The sequence below is a fragment of the Procambarus clarkii genome, chromosome 66, assembly GCF_040958095.1.
Source record: "Procambarus clarkii isolate CNS0578487 chromosome 66, FALCON_Pclarkii_2.0, whole genome shotgun sequence".
NCBI lineage: Eukaryota > Metazoa > Arthropoda > Malacostraca > Decapoda > Cambaridae > Procambarus > Procambarus clarkii.
In genome coordinates, this window is record NC_091215.1 from 4,771,527 (window position 1) to 4,782,823 (window position 11,297).

Below are 11,297 nucleotides of genomic sequence, written 5' to 3' on the forward strand. Positions count from 1 at the left end.
CACTGCCACACACACCACCACTGCCACACACACACCATCACTGCCACACAACACCACCACTGCCACACACACACCACCACTGCCACACACATATCACCACTGCTACACACACCACCACTGCCACACACACACCACCACTGCCATACACACACCACACCTGCTACACACACACCACCACTGCTACACACACCACCACTGCCACACACACCACCACTGCCACACACACCACCACTGCTACACACACACACCACAACTGCCACACACACCACCACTGCCACACCACCACCACTGCTACACACACACAACCACTGCCCACAAACCACCACTGCCACACACACACACCACCACTGCTACACACACCACCACTGCCACACACACACTACCACTGCTAAACACACCACCACTGCCACACACACACCACCACTGCTACACACACCACACTGTGGTGTTCTGAATGAACACACCACTGCTACACACACCACCACTGCCACACACACACCACCACTGCCACACACACACCACCACTGCTACACACACACCACCACTGCTACACACACCACCACTGCCACACACACACACCACTGCTACACACACACCACCACTGCTACACACACCACCACTGCTACACACACATCACCCACAAAGTTCATTCAGAACTTTGTATACCACATATGTCAGGCCAATCCTGGAGTATGCAGCCCCAGCATGGAGTCCATATCTAGTCAAGGATAAGACTAAACTGGAAAAGGTTCAAAGGTTTGCCACCAGACTAGTTCCCGAGCTGAGAGGTATGAGCTACGAGGAGAGACTACGGGAATTAAACCTCACTTCTCTGGAAGACAGAAGAGTTAGGGGGGACATGATCACCACATTCAAGATTCTGAAGGGGATTGATAGGGTAGATAAAGACAGTCTATTTAACACAAGGGAACACGCACAAGGGGACACAGGTGGAAACTGAGTGCCCAAATGAGCCACAGAGATATTAGAAAGAACTTTTTTAGTGTCAGAGTGGTTGACAAATGGAATGCATTAGGGGGTGATGTGGTGGAGGCTCACTCCATACACAGTTTCAAGTGTAGATATGACAGAGCCCAATAGGCTCAGGAATCTGTACACCTGTTGATTGACGGTTGAGAGGCGGGACCAAAGAGCCAGAGCTCAACCCCCGCAAACACACAACTAGGTGAGTACAACTAGGTGAGTACACACCACCCACTGCCACACACACACCACCACTGCCACACACACACCACCACTGCCACACAACACACCACTGCCACACACACCACCACTGCACACACACACCACCACTGCCACACACACCACCACTGCACACACACACCACCACTGCTACACACACCACCACTGCCACACACACACCACCACTGCCTACACACACACCACCACTGCTACACACACACCACCACTGCCTACACACACACCACCCACTGCTCACACACACCACCACTGCCTACACACACCACCACTGCCACACACACACCACCACTGCTACACACACACCACCACTGCTACACACACACCACCACTGCCACACACACCACCACTGCTACACACACCACCACTGCCACACACACCACCACTGCTACACACACCACCACTGCCACACACACACCACCACTGCCACACAACACCACCACTGCTACACACACCACCACTGCCACACACACCACCACTGCCACACACACCACCACTGCTACACACACCACCACTGCCACACACACCACCACTGCCACACACACCACCACTGCTACACACACACCACCACTGCCACACACACACCACCACTGCCACACACACCACCACTGCCACACACACACCACCACTGCCACACACACCACCACTGCCACACACACCACACTGCCTACACACACCACCACTGCCACACACACCACCACTGCCACACACACACCACCACTGCCACACACACCACCACTGCCACACACACACCACCACTGCTACACCACACCACCACTGCCACACACACCACCACTGCTACACACACACCACCACTGCCACACACACCACCACTGCCACACACACCACCACTGCCACACACACACCACCACTGCCACACACACCACCACTGCCACACACACCACCACTGCTACACACACACCACCACTGCACACACACACCACCACTGCCACACACACCACCACTGCCACACACACACCACCACTGCCACACACACCACCACTGCTACACACACACCACCACTGCCACACACACCACCACTGCCACACACACACCACCACTGCCACACACACCACCACTGCCACACACACCACCACTGCCTACACACACACCACCACTGCCACACACACACCACCACTGCCACACACACCACCACTGCCACACACACACCACCACTGCCTACACACACCACCACTGCTCACACACACCACCACTGCCACACACACCACCACTGCACACACACACCACCACTGCCACACACACCACCACTGCTACACACACACCACCACTGCTACACACACCACCACTGCACACACACACCACCACTGCCACACACACCACCACTGCTACACACACCACCACTGCCACACACACCACCACTGCACACACACACCACCACTGCCACACACACCACCACTGCCACACACACACCACCACTGCCACACACACCACCACTGCCTACACACACCACCACTGCCACACACACACCACCACTGCCTACACACACCACCACTGCACACACACACCACCACTGCCACACACACACCACCACTGCCACACACACCACCACTGCTACACACACACTGCACACACCACCACTGCCACACACACCACCACTGCACACACACCACCACTGCCACACACACCACCACTGCCACACACACCACCACTGCCACACACACCACCACTGCTACACACACACCACCACTGCCACACACACCACCACTGCCACACACACACCACCACTGCCACACACACCACCACTGCTACACACACCACCACTGCTACACACACACACCACTGCCACACACACCACCACTGCCTACACACACCACCACTGCCACACACACCACCACTGCCACACACACCACCACTGCCACACACACCACCACTGCCACACACACCACCACTGCCACACACACACCACCACTGCCACACACACCACCACTGCCACACACACCAACCACTGCCACACACACCACCACTGCCACACACACCACCACTGCCACACACACCACCACTGCCACACAACACCACCACTGCTACACACACCACCACTGCCACACACACCACCACTGCCACACACACCACCACTGCCACACACACACCACTGCTACACACACACCACCACTGCTACACACACACCACCACTGCTACACACACCACCACTGCCACACACACCACCACTGCTACACACACACCACCACTGCTACAACACACCACCACTGCACACACACCACCACTGCCACACACACCACCACTGCACACACACACCACCACTGCTACACACACACCACTGCCACACACACCACCACTGCTACACACACACCACCACTGCTACACACACCACCACTGCCTAACACACACCACCACTGCCACACACACCACCACTGCTACCACACACACCACTGCCACACACACACCACTGCCACACACACCACCACTGCCACACACACCACCACTGCCACACACACCCACCACTGCCACCCACACACCACCACTGCCACACACACCACCACTGCCACACACACACCACCACTGCACACACACCCACCACTGCCACACACACCACCACTGCCACACACACCACCACTGCCACACACACCACCACTGCTACACACACCACCACTGCCACACACACCACCACTGCTACACACACACCACCACTGCCACACACACCACCACTGCCACACACACCACCACTGCCACACACACCACCACTGCCACACACACACCACCACTGCCACACACACACCACCACTGCCACACACACCACCACTGCCACACACACCACCACTGCCACACACACCACCACTGCCACACACACCACCACTGCCACACACACCACCACTGCCACACACACACCACCACTGCCACACACACCACCACTGCTAACACACACCACCACTGCCACACACACCACCACTGCCACACACACACCACCACTGCTACACACACCACCACTGCCACACACACCACCACTGCACACACACCACCACTGCTACACACACCACCACTGCCTACACACACCACCACTGCCACACACACCACCACTGCCACACACACCACCACTGCACACACACCACCACTGCCACACACACACCCACTGCCACACACACCACCACTGCTACACACACCACCACTGCCACACACACCACCACTGCCACACACACACCACCACTGCCACACACACCACCACTGCCTACACACACCACCACTGCTACACACACCACCACTGCTACACACACACACACTGCCACCACACACCACCACTGCCACACACACCACCACTGCCACACACACCACCACTGCCACACACACACCACCACTGCCACACACACCACCACTGCTACACACACACCACCACTGCCACACACACCACCACTGCCACACACACACCACCACTGCCACACACACCACCACTGCCACACACACACCACTGCCTACACACACACCACCACTGCCACACACACCACCACTGCCACACACACCACCACTGCACACACACACCACCACTGCCACACACACCACCACTGCCACACACACCACCACTGCCACACACACCACCACTGCCACACACACACCACCACTGCTACAACACACCACCACTGCCACACACACACCACCACTGCTACACACACCACCACTGCCTACACACACACCACCACTGCCAACACACACCACCACTGCTACACAACACCACCACTGCCTACACACACCACCACTGCCACACACACCACCACTGCTACACACACACCACTGCCACACACACCACCACTGCTACACACACCACCACTGCCACACACACCACCACTGCTACAACACCACCACTGCTACACACACCACCACTGCCTACACACACCCACCACTGCTCACACACACCACCACTGCCACACACACCCACCACTGCTACACACACCACCACTGCCACACACACCACCACTGCTACACACACCACCACTGCCACACACACCACCACTGCCACACACACACCACCACTGCCACACACACACCACTGCCACACACACCACCACTGCCACACACACCACCACTGCCACACACACCACCACTGCACACACACCACCACTGCCACACACACACCACCACTGCCACACACACCACCACTGCCACACACACACCACCACTGCCACACACACCACCACTGCCACACACACACCACACTGCCACACACACCACCACTGCCACACACACCACCACTGCTACACACACCACCACTGCCACACACACACCACCTACTGCCACACACACCACCACTGCTACACACACCACCACTGCCACACACACCACCACTGCACACACACACCACCACTGCCACACACACACCACCACTGCCACACACACCACCACTGCCACACACACCACCACTGCCACACACACACCACCACTGCCACACACACCACCACTGCCACACACACCACCACTGCCTACCACACACCACCACTGCACACACACCACCACTGCCACACACACCACACTGCCACACACACCACCACTGCTACACACACACCACCACTGCCACACACACCACCACTGCCACACACACCACCACTGCCACACACACCACACTGCCACACACACCACCACTGCCACACACACCACCACTGCCACAACACACCACCACTGCCACACACACCACCACTGCTACACACACCACCACTGCTCACACACACCACCACTGCTACACACCCACCACTGCTCCACACACCACCACTGCCACACACACCACCACTGCTACACACACACCACCACTGCCAACACACACCACCACTGCCACACACACCACCACTGCCACACACACACACCACTGCCACACACACACCACACTGCCACACACACCACCACTGCCTACACACACCACCACTGCCTACACACACCACCACTGCCACACACACCACCACTGCTACACACACACCACCACTGCCACACACACACCACCACTGCCACACACACCACCACTGCCACACACACACCACCACTGCCACACACACCACCACTGCCACACACACCACCACTGCCACACACAACCACCACTGCCACACACACCACCACTGCTACACACACACCACCACTGCCACACACACCACCACTGCTACACACACCACCACACTGCCACACACACCACCACTGCCACACACACCACCACTGCCACACACACACCACACTGCCACACACACCACCACTGCTCACACACACCACCACTGCCTACACACACCACCACTGCTACACACACACCACCACTGCCACACACACCACCACTGCCACACACACACCACCACTGCCACACACACCACCACTGCCACACACACCACCACGACTGCCACACACACCACCACTGCACACACACACCACACTGCCACACCACACCACCACTGCCTACACACACACCACCACTGCCACACACACCACCACTGCTACACACACACCACCACTGCCACACACACCACCACTGCTCACCACACACCACCACTGCCCCACACACACCACCACTGCTACACCACACCACCACTGCACACACACCACCACTGCCACCACACACACCACCACTGCCTACACACACACCACCACTGCTCACACACACACTACTGCTCACCACACACCACCACTGCCCACCACACACCACCACTGCCACACACACCACCACTGCCACACACACACACCACCACTGCCACACACACCACCACTGCCACACACACACACCACCACTGCCCACCCACACCACCACTGCCACACACACACCACCACTGCCTACACACAACACCACACTGCCACACACACACCACTGCCACACACACACCACCACTGCCACACACACCACCACTGCTCACACCACACACCACCACTGCCACACACACCACCACTGCCCACACACCACCACTGCACACACACCACACTGCCACACACACACCACTGCACACACACACACCACCACTGCTACACACACACCACCACTGCCACACACACACCACTGCCTACAACACCACCCACTGCCACACACACCACCACTGCACACACACACACCACTACTGCTACACACACCACCACTGCCACACACACCCCACCACTGCACAAACACCACCACTGCCACACACACCACAACTGCCACACACACCACCACTGCCACACACACACCACCACTGCCACACACACCACCACTGCCACACACACCACCACTGGCCACACACACCACACACTGCCACACACACCACCACTGCCACACACACACCACTGCCACACACACCACACCACTGCCACACACACCACCACCACTGCACACACACACACCACTGCCACTCACACCACCATGCACACCCCCACACTGCTACACACCACCACTGCCACACACACCACCACTGCCACACACACCACCACTGCTACACACACACCACCACTGCCACACACACACACCACTGCTACACACACACCACCACTGCCACACACACCACCACTGCACACACACACCACCACTGCCACACACACTACCCCACTGCCACACACACCACCACTGCCACACACACACCACCACTGCCACACACACCACCACTGCCACACACACACCACCACTGCCACACCACACCACCACTGCCACACACACCACCACTGCCACACACACACCACCACTGCCACACACACCACACCACTGCCTACACACACCACCACTGCCACACACACCACCACTGCCACTACACACACCACCACTGCCACACACACACCACCACTGCCTACACACACCACCACTGCCACACACACCACCACTGCCACACCACACCACCACTGCCACACACACCACCACTGCCACACACACCACCACTGCCACACACACCACCACTGCCACACACACACCACCACTGCCACACACACACCACCACTGCCACACACACACCACCACTGCCTACACACACCACCACTGCCACACCAACACCACTGCCACACACACCACCACTGCTACACACACCACCACTGCCACACACACACCACCACTGCTACACACACCACCACTGCCCCACCCACCACCACTGCCACACACCACTGCCACACACACCACCACTGCAACACACACACCACCATGCCACACACACCACCACTGCCACACACACCACACTGCCACACACACCACCACTGCCACACACACCACCACTGCCACACACACCACTACTGCCAAACACACCACCACTCCACACACACACCACCACTGCCACACACACCACCACTGCCACACACACACCACCACTGCCACACACACCACCACTGCCACACACACCACCACTGCCACACACACCACCACTGCCACACACACCACCACTTCCACACACACCACCACTGCCACACACACCACCACTGCCACACACACACCACCACTGCTACACACACACCACCACTGTCACACACACCACCACTGCCACACACACCACCACTGCCACACACACCACCACTGCCACACACACCACCACTGCACACACACACCACCACTGCTACACACACACCACCACTGCCACACACACCACCACTGCCACACACACCACCACTGCCACACACACCACCACTGCCACACACACCACCACTGCCACACACACCACCACTGCCACACACACCACCACTGCCACACCACCACCACTGCTACACACACCACCACCACTGCTACACACACACCACCACTGCCACACACACCACCACTGCTACACCACACCACCACTGCCACACACACCACCACTGCCTACACACACCACCACTGCTACACACACCACACCCAACCCCACTGCCACACACACCACCACTGCCACACACACCACCACTGCCACACACACCACCACTGCCACACACACACCACCACTGCACACACACACACCACTGCCACACACACCACCACTGCTACACACACACCACCACTGCCACACACACACCACACTGCTACACACACACCACACTGCCACACACACACCACTGCCACACACACCACCACTGCCACACACACCACCACTGCACACACACCACCACTGCCACACACACCACCACTGCCACACACACACCACCACTGCCACACACACCACCACTGCCACACACACCACCACTGCCACACACACACCACCACTGCCACACACACCACCACTGCCACACACACACCACTGCCACACACACCACCACTGCCACACACACCACCACTGCCACACACACCACCACTGCCACACACACCACACTGCCACACACACCACCACTGCCACACACACACCACCACTGCCACACACCACCACCACTGCCACACACCCACCACCACTGCCACACACACCACCACTGCCCAACCAACACCACTGCCACACACACCACCACTGCTACACACACACCACCACTGCCACACACACACCACCACTGCTACACACCACCACCACTGCCACCCACCACCACTGCCACACACACCACCACTGCCACACAACACCACTGCCACACACACCACCACTGCACACACACCACCATGCCACACACATCACCACTGCCACACACACCACACTGCCACACACACCACCACTGCCACACACACCACCACTGCCACACACACCACCACTGCCAACACACCACCACTCCACACACACACCACTGCCACACACACACCACCACTGCCACACACACACCACCACTGCCACACACACCACCACTGCCACACACACCACCACTGCCACACACACCACCACTGCCACACACACCACCACTCCACACACACCACCACTGCCACACACACCACCACTGCCACACACACACACCACTGCTACACACACACCACCACTGCACACACACACCACCACTGCCACACACACCACCACTGCCACACACACCACCACTGCCACACACACCACCACTGCCACACACACCACCACTGCCACACACACCACCACTGCCACACACACACCACCACTGCTACACACACCACCACTGCCACACACACCACCACTGCCACACACACCACCACTGCCACACACACCACCACTGCCACACACACACCACCACTGCTACACACACCACCACTGCCACACACACCACCACTGCTACACACACCGCCACTGCCACACACACCACCACTTCTACACACACCACCACTGCTACACACTTTGAGATTCGAGACACTCCACACAAAGTAAGACACAACACACAACGGTAGACAAATCACACAAGGGGAGACACATCACAAAAGGGGAGACACACGACACAAGAGGGAGACAAACCACGCAAAGGGAGACACATCACACAAGCGGAGACATAACACTCAAGAGGAGACACATCACACAAGGGAAGACACACCATACAATTGGTGACACACCACACAAGGGGAGACTCACTACACAACGGGGAGACACAGCACACAAGGGGAGACAAACCACACAAGGGGAGACACACCACACAAGGGGAGACACAGCACACAACGGGGAGACACAACACACAAGGGGAGACAAACCACATAAGGGGAGAAACAGCACACAAGGAAAGACACATCACACATGGGGGACACACAACACAAGGGAAAACACACATCACAGAAGGGAAGACACATCACTCAACGAGAGACACAACACATAAGTTGAGACACAACACATAAGTTGAACACATCACAAAAGGGGAGACACACCACACAAGAGGGAACAAACCACGCAAAGGGAGACACATCACAAAGCGGAGACACAACACACAAGAGGAGACACATCACACAAGGGAAGACACACCACACAATTGGTGACACACCACATAAGGGGAGACTCACCACACAAGGGAGACACAACACACAAGGGGAGACAAACCACACAAGGTGAGACACACCACACAAGGGGAGAAACATCACACAAGGAAAGACATATCACACATGGGGGACACACGACACAAGGGGAGACACACATCGCACAAGGGGAGACACATCACACAAAGAGACACACCCACGTGTTGAGACACAGCACACAGAGGTAAAAACATCACACAAGGGGAGACACACACACAAGGGGAGACACACCACACAAGGGAAGACACACCACACAAAGGGAGACACATCACACAAGGGGGAGACACACCACACAAGGGGAGAC